The 16,740-nt window shown below is 50.3% G+C and overlaps 1 pseudogene; it reads left to right on the top strand.

Annotated features, from left to right (window-relative positions):
• The first annotated feature begins 16,262 nt into the window (after window positions 1-16,262).
• LOC116434477 (U2 spliceosomal RNA) lies at window positions 16,263-16,441 on the top strand (annotated as a pseudogene).
• Window positions 16,442-16,740: the final 299 nt, after the last annotated feature.

The following is a 16,740-nucleotide window of genomic DNA, read 5'->3' as shown; positions in this document are numbered from 1 at the left end:
CGTATACAACGGCTCTTCAGGCAGAACCGTCGGCGTGCTGTTCAGGAGGTGCTCATGGGCCCGTCCTTGCACTGCAAAGTGCCAAAGGACAGGGTACACGAGTACTTCCTCAACATGTACTCACCGGCGGGGAACCTGGGAGCTAGGCCTCCCCCGCCTTCCATCGAGGCTCCAGACGAGGCCAGCAATGTGGCCTTGGTGAAGCTCTTCGAAGTGAGTGAGGTAGATCGTCGGATCAGGCGTATGACAAACTCTGCGCCCGGTCCCGACGGTCTAACTTACAATGATCTGAAAAGGGCAGATCCGGGGTCACATCTGCTGACCTCTTTGTTTAATCTATGTCTTCGTCTGGAGTCGGTCCCCTCGTGTTGGAAAACTTCCAACACTGTGCTCGTGCACAAAAAGGGCGATCGGGATGACCTGTCGAACTGGCGACCGCTGGCCATGTCCGATACGACCCCGAAGCTCTTCGCCGCTGTTCTGGCTGACCGTCTCGTCGCGTGGTCGGTCAAAAATAAGCGCCTAAGTCCCGCGCAAAAGGGCTTCCTGCCGTACGAGGGGTGTTACGAACATAACTTCGTGCTGCAGGGAGCCCTTACAGACGCTCGCAGGTGGGGGCGTCAGGTGGTGGTGGCGTGGCTGGACCTGTCGAACGCGTTCGGCTCGGTCCCCCACACTTCCATCTACCAATCCTTCGTGGAGGCCGGGGTTCCCTCTACTCTTCAGAATATTCTGAAGAGTATGTACCACGGTTGCACCACGCGGGTGCGGACCGCCGACGGGTTTACCGACCCCGTTCCCATCCTCTCCGGGGTGCGCCAGGGCTGTCCGATGAGCCCTGTGGCGTTTAACCTCGCCCTGGAACCGGTGCTGCGCGCAGCTACCGGAACCTCGGCGGGTTACACGCTGCACGGCCATCGGCACAGTGTCCTGGCGTACGCGGACGATCTCGCGTTGATCGCCGACACCCCGGAGGGCATGGAAACGCTGCTAAAGGCAGTGGATGCTGCGGCGAGTGGCATCGGATTGCGGTTTAATCCCGCAAAATGCGCGACCCTCCACCATCGTGGCAGGGGGCCGCGCGGGATCCGTGCCACTCGCTTCACCATCCAGGGTCAGCAAATGCGCGCCCTGATAGCCGGTGAGCCCTATGAACACCTGGGCGTTCCCACCGGGTTTCAGGTCCGTCAAACCCCACTGCTGACGATCGACGAGCTGGTTCAGGACCTGCAGGCCGTCGACCGTTCCCTCTTGGCCCCGTGGCAGAAGGCCGAGACCGTGGCAGCTTTTATACTGCCACGCCTCGACTTCTACCTGCGGGGAGCCCACGTGGAGAAACGTCCCTTAGTCGAAGTCGACAAGCGAGTGCGACGTATGGCCAAGTCCTGGCTCAACCTCCCGCAGCGGGCCAGCGCGGAGGTAGTCTACCTCCCACCCAGTAGGGGGGGATGTGGACTGCTTCCGCTTGCTGACATGGCTGACGTCCTGACCATCGCTCATGCGTTCCGTCTTTTGACGGCGGATGATGCGGTGGTCAGGGAGTTGGCCTGGAACTCGCTGCGCGAGGCTGTAGCCAGGAAAATCGGCCATACCAACCCGTCGAACAATGACCTGGCCGAGTACCTCTCTGGTTCGCTGGAGGGGTACTTCGCCAGGGACGGGGGGGACATTTCCTCGCTGTGGTCGAGGGCACGGAACGCGGCACGCAGGAGTCGGGACCTGCTCGGATTGCGTTGGCAGTGGAGCGAGGCGAGATCTGAGCTCGCGATTACGCTCAGGGGTTCTCGCGATCGGGAGACCATAGTTCCGCCCGTGGCGAGGGGCCAGATCATCCGCCGATTGCGGATGGCAGTGGTAGAATACTACCATCAACGCCTTCAGCGTAAGAAGGACCAGGGGAAGGTATTTGGGGTGTCGTCGCGGAGTGGTGCTTCAAACCACTTCCTCCGCGGCGGCAACTTCACCCGCTTCGCCGATTGGCGCTTCATTCACCGAGCTCGCCTCGACGTCTTGCCTCTTAACGGGGCAAGACGCTGGGGTGAGGGTGATAAGCGTTGCCGGCGATGCGGGGCGGAGCTCGAATCCCTTCCCCACGTCCTTTGCCACTGTCGTCCGCACTCGGCGGCCTGGCAACTTCGCCACGATGCGGTGGTTTCCCGCATCGCTAAGGCCTGCCGACTCCCAGGGGAGTTAAGGGTTAACCGGACGGTCGAGGGCATCGACGGGGATCTGGGGGCTCTTAGGCCTGACATTGTTGTTAGGCACGAGCCCTCAAGGAGTATCGTCATCGTCGATGTTACCGTGCCCTTCGAGAACGAATATATTTCGTTCGAGGAGGCCAGGGCGCGAAAGATACATAAGTATAAGCCCCTGGCCGACGTTCTCGGAGGGCGCGGTTATCGGGTGGCGGTCTCCGCGATCGTCGTCGGTGCTCTCGGCTCGTGGGATCCGGCCAATGAGTCGGTGCTGAAGATTTTGCGTATCGGTAATCGATACGCATCACTGATGCGCCGGCTCATTGTGTCGGAGACGGTCCGGTGGAGCCGGGATATCTACGTGGAGCACGTATCGGGAGTTCGCCAGTATCGCGAGGCACTCGCCGAGGATGTACCGGCCCCTGATCCAGGCCGACCTATCGATAACCTGCGGGGGTCAACTCCCCCGACATAAGCGGCAGTACGTACAGGTAGGCGATGCAGCAAAGTAAGTACAATCAATTTTAACCAAGTGACCCAACCCTGCTTTATTCTAGTCATGTAACTAATATAAGACAGCCAAATACGACATAGCTTTAATAACTGCCTGTGATTTTATTTTATTTCTTATGTAGTTGCATGCCTTTTATTTAATTAACTTATTCAATTTTTCTAAATTTTTTTATTTTTATTTATTTATTTATTTATTTATTTAGTTATTTATTTATTTATTTATTTATTTATTTATCTATTTATTTATTTATTTATTTATTTATTTTAGCTATCTTGACTTTCTGTACTTCTTTTTTCTATTTTATCTTATTTTATTTTATTCTATTTTACTCGCTCTTTAATCTATATATTAACTATGTTTTATTATTGACTAGAACTTCAACTATTATCTATCTTAACGGGACACTGGTTTTAATTCATTAACATATCTATTACTATTCTATTTACATTTTTATTTACATTTTTATTTACATTTTTATTTACATTTTTATTTACATTTTTATTTACATTCCATTTCCTTGTTTTTACATTTTATTTCTTCTTTTTCTTTTTTTTAACCACTATGTACTTACATGCTAACGCTAAGCTCATGACATCATGCCTGCTCTAGTCCTACGCCTGCCGCTTTAAGCACCCGCGCACGCAAACGCCCTTGTAACATTCTCTTGCCTCTAACCTAGCTACTATACTTAATATTTATATGTCTATTTATTTATTTAATTAAGTATTTATTTTATCATGTATTATTATTTTGTATTTATTTAGTATTTATTTTCTTTTGTCTTATTAATTTACATGGCGAAGGTCTGGGTACTAAATGTCCCGGTATTAACTATTACAACTATAACATACAACTGTCCACAACTATCTGTTGATCTATTTATTTATTTATTTATCGATTTTATTTCCGTCTGGTTATTTATTATCTATCTATTTGTGTGTTAATCTTTTTGCTCGTTAATTTATTTAATCATTCATTTATTTGTTTATTTATTTATTTATATATTATTTATTAACTTCTTTCTTTCTTTATTTATTTATTTATGTATTTAGTCTATTTATTTTAATCTTTAACACATCTATGTATTTAAATAGCCATGCTTGTATAACTAGTAATCGTAGAATTAACCTACATAGTAAGATAACTTATTTGGATGTCTACCTTCGCCAATAGGCGTAATGTTGCTGTATCTACCCCCGACCAAACATTGTAAGGCCGGGGGAACATTTATTGAAAAATAAACGCCTTTATCTGTTCTTATCAGCTTAATATCTGATACACTCCGCATCGCCCGGGCCCACACCACCAAAACGCAGCCCCCCACCGAGGAAGCACCGGAGCCCCAGGACGCCGCCGACCATCCGCGGCGAGCAGGGGGCTCCGTCTCCGGTAACATCGGCGAGTATGGTGACGTTGTGCACCTCCACCGTTACCACCACCTGCAGCGGGGGGCCGATAATGACCCCCCTGCCTATTGTGGGAGGAGCGATGGTGGCCAGGCCGCTACCACCATCTCCAGCGGCCCTGCTCCTCCCACCCATCGAAGAGGTGGAGGTGCCGCAGCCGGCCGGGGCAGTCGTTAGCCCCGATTCATCACCGGAGCCGTGGCGAATCGCCGCTGGATCCCGCCGACGCCACCACCGCGGGATCCCGTCGTCCAGCTCGTCGTCCGACGAGGAGGCGCAGCCGCTGCCGCCAGTGAAGAGGACGACGCCTCCGCCCGCCCAACCACCGCGGGAAAAGTCCCCCGCCCGGCCGCCACCGGGCAGCAGCAGCAGCAGCAACAATAACAACAGCGTTGCGCACAACAGTGCGCATCGGCCTGGAGCAGGGTGCTCCGGAGAATCCTCGGTGAGTAGCGTAACACCTGCTAGCCCCACGCGACTCCCGAGCGTCCCCCGTAGTGCCCCCGGCTCCATTTCTACCTTGCGGGAAGGGGTAGTTCTGAATCGCGCGGGGAGGGATAATCGGAGGCCCGTCCCCGTGGATGCAACCGTGAGGGGTGCTCCTGCCTCCGCGACGGAGGCGACCGCACCTGCGAGAAGTCGCAGACCGACCACACCCTCGCGTGCCTCGGGACCTCGTGAGCCCAGGCGTCCTGCGGCATCCGGGCAGCCCTCTCGAAGAAGGGGCGCCATCCGGCCTTTGGTCGGGGAAGCGTTTCCTTCGGAGAGAGAGTTGTTGATCGGAATGGCGCAGAACGCTGGCTCCCTGGAGCAGCTGGAGGATGTTGCGAGGGAAATCGCAGCATACCTTCAGGGCTTCAGAGTCGAGGGACCGACCACGAGAGGGGGCGGGACGGATAGGCCCCAACAGCGTGCGGGGGCTGGGGTCGTGTTGGGCGACCAAGCGGCTCGCGGTTCGAACGGTCACCGCGATCGTCCTGTGTTGCCAGGTGGACCAACGCGGGGGGACCAGGTAAGGGAGGCTACGCGTATACAACGGCTCTTCAGGCAGAACCGTCGGCGTGCTGTTCAGGAGGTGCTCATGGGCCCGTCCTTGCACTGCAAAGTGCCAAAGGACAGGGTACACGAGTACTTCCTCAACATGTACTCACCGGCGGGGAACCTGGGAGCTAGGCCTCCCCCGCCTTCCATCGAGGCTCCAGACGAGGCCAGCAATGTGGCCTTGGTGAAGCTCTTCGAAGTGAGTGAGGTAGATCGTCGGATCAGGCGTATGACAAACTCTGCGCCCGGTCCCGACGGTCTAACTTACAATGATCTAAAAAGGGCAGATCCGGGGTCACATCTGCTGACCTCTTTGTTTAATCTATGTCTTCGTCTGGAGTCGGTCCCCTCGTGTTGGAAAACTTCCAACACTGTGCTCGTGCACAAAAAGGGCGATCGCGACGACCTGTCGAACTGGCGACCGCTGGCCATGTCTGATACGACCCCGAAGCTCTTCGCCGCTGTTCTGGCTGACCGTCTCGTCGCGTGGTCGGTCAAAAATAAGCGCCTAAGTCCCGCGCAAAAGGGCTTCCTGCCGTACGAGGGGTGTTACGAACATAACTTCGTGCTGCAGGGAGCCCTTACAGACGCTCGCAGGTGGGGGCGTCAGGTGGTGGTGGCGTGGCTGGACCTGTCGAACGCGTTCGGCTCGGTCCCCCACGCTTCCATCTACCAATCCTTCGTGGAGGCCGGGGTTCCCTCTACTCTTCAGAATATTCTGAAGAGTATGTACCACGGTTGCACCACGCGGGTGCGGACCGCCGATGGGTTTACCGACCCCGTTCCCATCCTCTCCGGGGTGCGCCAGGGCTGTCCGATGAGCCCTGTGGCGTTTAACCTCGCCCTGGAACCGGTGCTGCGCGCAGCTACCGGAACCTCGGCGGGTTACACGTTGCACGGCCATCGGCACAGTGTCCTGGCGTACGCGGACGATCTCGCGTTGATCGCTGACACCCCGGAGGGCATGGAAACGCTGCTAAAGGCAGTGGATGCTGCGGCGAGTGGCATCGGATTGCGGTTTAATCCCGCAAAATGCGCGACCCTCCACCATCGTGGCAGGGGGCCGCGCGGGATCCGTGCCACTCGCTTCACCATCCAGGGTCAGCAAATGCGCGCCCTGGCAGCCAGTGAGCCCTATAAACACCTGGGCGTTCCCACCGGGTTTCAGGTCCGTCAAACCCCACTGCTGACGATCGACGAGCTGGTCCAGGACCTGCAGGCCGTCGACCGTTCCCTCTTGGCCCCGTGGCAGAAGGCCGAGACCGTGGCAGCTTTTATACTGCCACGCCTCGACTTCTACCTGCGGGGAGCCCACGTGGAGAAGCGTCCCTTAATCGAAGTCGACAAACAAGTGCGACGTATGGCCAAATCCTGGCTCAACCTCCCGCAGCGGGCCAGCGCGGAGGTAGTCTACCTCCCACCCAGTAGGGGGGGATGTGGACTGCTTCCGCTTGCTGACATGGCCGACGTCCTGACCATCGCTCATGCGTTCCGTCTTTTGACGGCGGATGATGCGGTGGTCAGGGAGTTGGCCTGGAACTCGCTGCGCGAGGCTGTAGCCAGGAAAATCGGCCATACCAACCCGTCGAACAATGACCTGGCCGAGTACCTCTCTGGTTCGCTGGAGGGGTACTTCGCCAGGGACGGGGGGGACATTTCCTCGCTGTGGTCGAGGGCACGGAACGCGGCACGCAGGAGTCGGGACCTGCTCGGATTGCGTTGGCAGTGGAGCGAGGCGAGATCTGAGCTCGCGATTACGCTCAGGGGTTCTCGCGATCGGGAGACCATAGTTCCGCCCGTGGCGAGGGGCCAGATCATCCGCCGATTGCGGATGGCAGTGGTAGAATACTACCATCAACGCCTTCAGCGTAAGAAGGACCAGGGGAAGGTATTTGGGGTGTCGTCGCGGAGTGGTGCTTCAAACCACTTCCTCCGCGGCGGCAACTTCACCCGCTTCGCCGATTGGCGCTTCATTCACCGAGCTCGCCTCGACGTCTTGCCTCTCAACGGGGCAAGGCGCTGGGGTGAGGGTGATAAGCGTTGCCGGCGATGCGGGGCGGAGCTTGAATCCCTTCCCCACGTCCTTTGCCACTGTCGTCCGCACTCGGCGGCCTGGCAACTTCGCCACGATGCGGTGGTTTCCCGCATCGCTAAGGCCTGCCGACTCCCAGGGGAGTTAAGGGTTAACCGGACGGTCGAGGGCATCGACGGGGATCTGGGGGCTCTTAGGCCTGACATTGTTGTTAGGCACGAGCCCTCAAGGAGTATCGTCATCGTCGATGTTACCGTGCCCTTCGAGAACGAATATATTTCGTTCGAGGAGGCCAGGGCGCGAAAGATACATAAGTATAAGCCCCTGGCCGACGTTCTCGGAGGGCGCGGTTATCGGGTGGCGGTCTCCGCGATCGTCGTCGGTGCTCTCGGCTCGTGGGATCCGGCCAATGAGTCGGTGCTGAAGATTTTGCGTATCGGTAATCGATACGCATCACTGATGCGCCGGCTCATTGTGTCGGAGACGGTCCGGTGGAGCCGGGATATCTACGTGGAGCACGTATCGGGAGTTCGCCAGTATCGCGAGGCACTCGCCGAGGATGTACCGGCCCCTGATCCAGGCCGACCTATCGATAACCTGCGGGGGTCAACTCCCCCGACATAAGCGGCAGTACGTACAGGTAGGCGATGCAGCAAAGTAAGTACAATCAATTTTAACCAAGTGACCCAACCCTGCTTTATTCTAGTCATGTAACTAATATAAGACAGCCACATACGACATAGCTTTAATAACTGCCTGTGATTTTATTTTATTTCTTATGTAGTTGCATGCCTTTTATTTAATTAACTTATTCAATTTTTCTAAATTTTTTTATTTTTATTTATTTATTTATTTATTTATTTATTTATTTATTTATTTATTTATTTATTTATTTATCTATTTATTTATTTATTTATTTATTTATTTTAGCTATCTTGACTTTCTGTACTTCTTTTTTCTATTTTATCTTATTTTATTTTATTCTATTTTACTCGCTCTTTAATCTATATATTAACTATGTTTTATTATTGACTAGAACTTCAACTATTATCTATCTTAACGGGACACTGGTTTTAATTCATTAACATATCTATTACTATTCTATTTACATTTTTATTTACATTTTTATTTACATTTTTATTTACATTTTTATTTACATTTTTATTTACATTCCATTTCCTTGTTTTTACATTTTATTTCTTCTTTTTCTTTTTTTTAACCACTATGTACTTACATGCTAACGCTAAGCTCATGACATCATGCCTGCTCTAGTCCTACGCCTGCCGCTTTAAGCACCCGCGCACGCAAACGCCCTTGTAACATTCTCTTGCCTCTAACCTAGCTACTATACTTAATATTTATATGTCTATTTATTTATTTAATTAAGTATTTATTTTATCATGTATTATTATTTTGTATTTATTTAGTATTTATTTTCTTTTGTCTTATTAATTTACATGGCGAAGGTCTGGGTACTAAATGTCCCGGTATTAACTATTACAACTATAACATACAACTGTCCACAACTATCTGTTGATCTATTTATTTATTTATTTATCGATTTTATTTCCGTCTGGTTATTTATTATCTATCTATTTGTGTGTTAATCTTTTTGCTCGTTAATTTATTTAATCATTCATTTATTTGTTTATTTATTTATTTATATATTATTTATTAACTTCTTTCTTTCTTTATTTATTTATTTATGTATTTAGTCTATTTATTTTAATCTTTAACACATCTATGTATTTAAATAGCCATGCTTGTATAACTAGTAATCGTAGAATTAACCTACATAGTAAGATAACTTATTTGGATGTCTACCTTCGCCAATAGGCGTAATGTTGCTGTATCTACCCCCGACCAAACATTGTAAGGCCGGGGGAACATTTATTGAAAAATAAACGCCTTTATCTGTTCTTATCAGCTTAATATCTGATACACTCCGCATCGCCCGGGCCCACACCACCAAAACGCAGCCCCCCACCGAGGAAGCACCGGAGCCCCAGGACGCCGCCGACCATCCGCGGCGAGCAGGGGGCTCCGTCTCCGGTAACATCGGCGAGTATGGTGACGTTGTGCACCTCCACCGTTACCACCACCTGCAGCGGGGGGCCGATAATGACCCCCCTGCCTATTGTGGGAGGAGCGATGGTGGCCAGGCCGCTACCACCATCTCCAGCGGCCCTGCTCCTCCCACCCATCGAAGAGGTGGAGGTGCCGCAGCCGGCCGGGGCAGTCGTTAGCCCCGATTCATCACCGGAGCCGTGGCGAATCGCCGCTGGATCCCGCCGACGCCACCACCGCGGGATCCCGTCGTCCAGCTCGTCGTCCGACGAGGAGGCGCAGCCGCTGCCGCCAGTGAAGAGGACGACGCCTCCGCCCGCCCAACCACCGCGGGAAAAGTCCCCCGCCCGGCCGCCACCGGGCAGCAGCAGCAGCAGCAACAATAACAACAGCGTTGCGCACAACAGTGCGCATCGGCCTGGAGCAGGGTGCTCCGGAGAATCCTCGGTGAGTAGCGTAACACCTGCTAGCCCCACGCGACTCCCGAGCGTCCCCCGTAGTGCCCCCGGCTCCATTTCTACCTTGCGGGAAGGGGTAGTTCTGAATCGCGCGGGGAGGGATAATCGGAGGCCCGTCCCCGTGGATGCAACCGTGAGGGGTGCTCCTGCCTCCGCGACGGAGGCGACCGCACCTGCGAGAAGTCGCAGACCGACCACACCCTCGCGTGCCTCGGGACCTCGTGAGCCCAGGCGTCCTGCGGCATCCGGGCAGCCCTCTCGAAGAAGGGGCGCCATCCGGCCTTTGGTCGGGGAAGCGTTTCCTTCGGAGAGAGAGTTGTTGATCGGAATGGCGCAGAACGCTGGCTCCCTGGAGCAGCTGGAGGATGTTGCGAGGGAAATCGCAGCATACCTTCAGGGCTTCAGAGTCGAGGGACCGACCACGAGAGGGGGCGGGACGGATAGGCCCCAACAGCGTGCGGGGGCTGGGGTCGTGTTGGGCGACCAAGCGGCTCGCGGTTCGAACGGTCACCGCGATCGTCCTGTGTTGCCAGGTGGACCAACGCGGGGGGACCAGGTAAGGGAGGCTACGCGTATACAACGGCTCTTCAGGCAGAACCGTCGGCGTGCTGTTCAGGAGGTGCTCATGGGCCCGTCCTTGCACTGCAAAGTGCCAAAGGACAGGGTACACGAGTACTTCCTCAACATGTACTCACCGGCGGGGAACCTGGGAGCTAGGCCTCCCCCGCCTTCCATCGAGGCTCCAGACGAGGCCAGCAATGTGGCCTTGGTGAAGCTCTTCGAAGTGAGTGAGGTAGATCGTCGGATCAGGCGTATGACAAACTCTGCGCCCGGTCCCGACGGTCTAACTTACAATGATCTAAAAAGGGCAGATCCGGGGTCACATCTGCTGACCTCTTTGTTTAATCTATGTCTTCGTCTGGAGTCGGTCCCCTCGTGTTGGAAAACTTCCAACACTGTGCTCGTGCACAAAAAGGGCGATCGCGACGACCTGTCGAACTGGCGACCGCTGGCCATGTCTGATACGACCCCGAAGCTCTTCGCCGCTGTTCTGGCTGACCGTCTCGTCGCGTGGTCGGTCAAAAATAAGCGCCTAAGTCCCGCGCAAAAGGGCTTCCTGCCGTACGAGGGGTGTTACGAACATAACTTCGTGCTGCAGGGAGCCCTTACAGACGCTCGCAGGTGGGGGCGTCAGGTGGTGGTGGCGTGGCTGGACCTGTCGAACGCGTTCGGCTCGGTCCCCCACGCTTCCATCTACCAATCCTTCGTGGAGGCCGGGGTTCCCTCTACTCTTCAGAATATTCTGAAGAGTATGTACCACGGTTGCACCACGCGGGTGCGGACCGCCGATGGGTTTACCGACCCCGTTCCCATCCTCTCCGGGGTGCGCCAGGGCTGTCCGATGAGCCCTGTGGCGTTTAACCTCGCCCTGGAACCGGTGCTGCGCGCAGCTACCGGAACCTCGGCGGGTTACACGTTGCACGGCCATCGGCACAGTGTCCTGGCGTACGCGGACGATCTCGCGTTGATCGCTGACACCCCGGAGGGCATGGAAACGCTGCTAAAGGCAGTGGATGCTGCGGCGAGTGGCATCGGATTGCGGTTTAATCCCGCAAAATGCGCGACCCTCCACCATCGTGGCAGGGGGCCGCGCGGGATCCGTGCCACTCGCTTCACCATCCAGGGTCAGCAAATGCGCGCCCTGGCAGCCAGTGAGCCCTATAAACACCTGGGCGTTCCCACCGGGTTTCAGGTCCGTCAAACCCCACTGCTGACGATCGACGAGCTGGTCCAGGACCTGCAGGCCGTCGACCGTTCCCTCTTGGCCCCGTGGCAGAAGGCCGAGACCGTGGCAGCTTTTATACTGCCACGCCTCGACTTCTACCTGCGGGGAGCCCACGTGGAGAAGCGTCCCTTAATCGAAGTCGACAAACAAGTGCGACGTATGGCCAAATCCTGGCTCAACCTCCCGCAGCGGGCCAGCGCGGAGGTAGTCTACCTCCCACCCAGTAGGGGGGGATGTGGACTGCTTCCGCTTGCTGACATGGCCGACGTCCTGACCATCGCTCATGCGTTCCGTCTTTTGACGGCGGATGATGCGGTGGTCAGGGAGTTGGCCTGGAACTCGCTGCGCGAGGCTGTAGCCAGGAAAATCGGCCATACCAACCCGTCGAACAATGACCTGGCCGAGTACCTCTCTGGTTCGCTGGAGGGGTACTTCGCCAGGGACGGGGGGGACGTTTCTTCGCTGTGGTCGAGGGCACGGAACGCGGCACGCAGGAGTCGGGACCTGCTCGGATTGCGTTGGCAGTGGAGCGAGGCGAGATCTGAGCTCTCGGTTACGCTCAGGGGTTCTCGCGATCGGGAGACCATAGTTCCGCCCGTGGCGAGGGGCCAGATCATCCGCCGATTGCGGATGGCGGTGGTAGAATATTACCATCAACGCCTTCAGCGTAAGAAGGACCAGGGGAAGGTATTCGGGGTGTCGTCGCGGAGTGGTGCTTCAAACCACTTCCTCCGTGGCGGCAACTTCACCCGCTTCGCCGATTGGCGCTTCATACACCGAGCTCGCCTCGACGTCTTGCCTCTTAACGGGGCAAGACGCTGGAGTGAGGGTGACAAGCGTTGCCGGCGATGTGGGGCGGAGCTCGAATCCCTTCCCCACGTCCTTTGCCACTGTCGTCCGCACTCGGCGGCCTGGCAACTTCGCCACGATGCGGTGGTTTCCCGCATCGCTAAGGCCTGCCGACTCCCAGGGGAGTTAAGGGTTAACCGGACGGTCGAGGGCATCGACGGGGATCTGGGGGCTCTTAGGCCTGACATTGTTGTTAGGCACGAGCCCTCAAGGAGTATCGTCATCGTCGATGTTACCGTGCCCTTCGAGAACGAATATATTTCGTTCGAGGAGGCCAGGGCGCGAAAGATACATAAGTATAAGCCCCTGGCCGACGTTCTCGGAGGGCGCGGTTATCGGGTGGCGGTCTCCGCGATCGTCGTCGGTGCTCTCGGCTCGTGGGATCCGGCCAATGAGTCGGTGCTGAAGATTTTGCGTATCGGTAATCGATACGCATCACTGATGCGCCGGCTCATTGTGTCGGAGACGGTCCGGTGGAGCCGGGATATCTACGTGGAGCACGTATCGGGAGTTCGCCAGTATCGCGAGGCACTCGCCGAGGATGTACCGGCCCCTGATCCAGGCCGACCTATCGATAACCTGCGGGGGTCAACTCCCCCGACATAAGCGGCAGTACGTACAGGTAGGCGATGCAGCAAAGTAAGTACAATCAATTTTAACCAAGTGACCCAACCCTGCTTTATTCTAGTCATGTAACTAATATAAGACAGCCAAATACGACATAGCTTTAATAACTGCCTGTGATTTTATTTTATTTCTTATGTAGTTGCATGCCTTTTATTTAATTAACTTATTCAATTTTTCTAAATTTTTTTATTTTTATTTATTTATTTATTTATTTATTTAGTTATTTATTTATTTATTTATTTATTTATTTATCGATTTATTTATTTATTTATTTATTTATTTTAGCTATCTTGACTTTCTGTACTTCTTTTTTCTATTTTATCTTATTTTATTTTATTCTATTTTACTCGCTCTTTAATCTATATATTAACTATGTTTTATTATTGACTAGAACTTCAACTATTATCTATCTTAACGGGACACTGGTTTTAATTCATTAACATATCTATTACTATTCTATTTACATTTTTATTTACATTTTTATTTACATTTTTATTTACATTTTTATTTACATTCCATTTCCTTGTTTTTACATTTTATTTCTTCTTTTTCTTTTTTTTAACCACTATGTACTTACATGCTAACGCTAAGCTCATGACATCATGCCTGCTCTAGTCCTACGCCTGCCGCTTTAAGCACCCGCGCACGCAAACGCCCTTGTAACATTCTCTTGCCTCTAACCTAGCTACTATACTTAATATTTATATGTCTATTTATTTATTTAATTAAGTATTTATTTTATCATGTATTATTATTTTGTATTTATTTAGTATTTATTTTCTTTTGTCTTATTAATTTACATGGCGAAGGTCTGGGTACTAAATGTCCCGGTATTAACTATTACAACTATAACATACAACTGTCCACAACTATCTGTTGATCTATTTATTTATTTATTTATCGATTTTATTTCCGTCTGGTTATTTATTATCTATCTATTTGTGTGTTAATCTTTTTGCTCGTTAATTTATTTAATCATTCATTTATTTGTTTATTTATTTATTTATATATTATTTATTAACTTCTTTCTTTCTTTATTTATTTATTTATGTATTTAGTCTATTTATTTTAATCTTTAACACATCTATGTATTTAAATAGCCATGCTTGTATAACTAGTAATCGTAGAATTAACCTACATAGTAAGATAACTTATTTGGATGTCTACCTTCGCCAATAGGCGTAATGTTGCTGTATCTACCCCCGACCAAACATTGTAAGGCCGGGGGAACATTTATTGAAAAATAAACGCCTTTATCTGTTCTTATCAGCTGTTAACCGGACGGTCGAGGGCATCGACGGGGATCTGGGGGCTCTTAGGCCTGACATTGTTGTTAGGCACGAGCCCTCAAGGAGCATCGTCATCGTCGATGTTACCGTGCCCTTCGAGAACGAGTATATTTCGTTCGAGGAGGCCAGGGCGCGAAAAATACAAAAGTATAAGCCCCTGGCCGACGTTCTCGGAGGGCGCGGTTATCGGGTGGCGGTCTCCGCGATCGTCGTCGGTGCTCTCGGCTCGTGGGATCCGGCCAATGAGTCGGTGCTGAAGATCTTGCGTATCGGTAATCGGTACGCATCTCTGATGCGCCGGCTCATTGTGTCGGAGACTGTCCGGTGGAGCCGGGATATCTACGTGGAGCACGTATCGGGAGTTCGCCAGTATCGCGAGGCACTCACCGAGGATGTCCCGGCCCCTGATCCAGGCCGACCCATAGAAAATCTGCGGGGGCCAACTCCCCCGACCTAGGCGGGAATAGCAGCAGGAGGGTAGCAGCAGAGAAACAGGTAAGTGGATTAGCCTGGTATAATGCGGCCATTAATTTGAAAAAAGAGATTAACATCTACTTTAAATAACTAATGCAAGTAGTATAAATTAATTTCATATATGTATTTATTTATTTATTTATTTATTTATTTGTCAATTTATTCATTTATTTAATTACCCATTTAGATATTTATCTTGATTATTTATTTGACTATTTATTTGTATATACTTGTTCTTTGATTTATTTATTATTTTACTATTTTACCCATTTTAACTATTTATTTAACTATCTGTTCGATTATTTGCCTATCTATCTAGTCACATATTTATCTTTCTATCCCCTTTTATCTATTTATTATTTTAACCAACTAACTTATTTAATCTACTTGCTTTAGTTAACTAACCCAGAGCGGATGTTTTACATAATCAACTCTCAACCTATTTTACCTATTTATATACACCTTATCTATTCTATTTATTTACTTTATTTATTTATTTATCATTTTATCTATAATTATTTACTCCATCTATTTTTCTACTGCTCTATCTGCTTATAATTTCTATACTTTGGTTACAATGGTGCTAAATACTAAGCTATCCGCTTCTTTTACCTATGGACTATATAACTATTGATATCTATATTTTAATCTTTACTACTATTTTACCAACTGACTAACAACAATTTTATTTCTGATACTATCTACATTTTATTTTTATTTTTATCTTACTTCTCTCTCCGCCATACCTGACTGCCCCTCAATGCCTGCATGCCCTGCCTTACAGACCTTATACCCGCGCTCACGCCCTTTTAACTTTATACATTTGAGCAAACATGCTAATTGTACACCGACTCACTTTCTATCTTATTATTTATCTATTATCTTACTGTCACCGTTTATCTTCCGATTTATTTATTTACTTTTATTATTTTATTTAATGTTATTATTTATCCGTTAATTTATTTATATTATTAATTTATCTGTTAATGGCGGAGGACTGGGGAACGTATAACCCTGGTGTCGGCTATGTCAACAATTAACAACACAAATCTATAAATTAACCACGCATTCAAACATATACTTATTAATTCATCTATTTATACATTTATCTATTCATTTATATGGCTATTTACTTATTTATTTATTTATTTATTATTTATCTATTTATTATTTATTTATTTATTTATTATTTACTCATTTGTTTGTTTATTTATTTATTTATTTATATATGTATTTATTTATCTAAGTATTTAGTTATATATTTATTTCGTTATTTATTCATCTATGTTGGTGTCTGTTTACTTATTTTTTTGTTCCACTTATTATCTTTCTTTATCGTATTAATTTATTATTCATAAATCGATGATATGCGTACTGAAGAATTAAAATCATAACATAGCCACAAAGTTGTATTTATACCTAAAATTGTATACGTGGTATACTATAATTTATAAAACATTGCCTTCGCCATAAAGGCGCTATTGTACATCCACCCTCGGCCGAACTTTGTAAGGCCGGGGGAACATTACTTGGAAAATAAAGCGCTTGTATCTGTTCTTATCAGCTTAATATCTGATACACTCCGCATCGCGGAGTCAGAATATTAACCTGATTTTTGGAGTCAGGCGGATCGCTGGGGCTCGCTCCACTTCCGCCGCGAGTCGGTCCGGCACTGCAGTGCCGCCGGAAACGGCTCAATTTGCGCTGCAATTGAGCTCCCTACCTTTTCTAATAGCCGGATCGGCTCGCTGGACTCCAAAAATAGTCCCTGTTGGTATTCTGACTCCGCGATAAGTACCCGACGCCGCGGTAGTTTTATAACTTCACGGGTCGCGATACTGCGCAACAGTGCGGGCCGAGTTGCGATCGGGCGTGTGCGCGGCAAGGTCTGTACACGATCAGTGCTCGAGGTGTTGTGCGGTGAAGTGTAATAAGTGCCTTCGCCGCGGGACCGGATCGAGCCTGCGCGGGAGTACACCTGCGCCACCCACCTGCGCGGGAG

The sequence above is a fragment of the Nomia melanderi genome, unplaced genomic scaffold (genome assembly GCF_051020985.1).
Source record: "Nomia melanderi isolate GNS246 unplaced genomic scaffold, iyNomMela1 scaffold0090, whole genome shotgun sequence".
In the NCBI taxonomy this organism is placed as follows: Eukaryota; Metazoa; Arthropoda; class Insecta; order Hymenoptera; family Halictidae; genus Nomia; species Nomia melanderi.
Note: the sequence above shows the minus strand (reverse complement) of the source record. Positions and strands in the feature narration are given on the sequence as shown.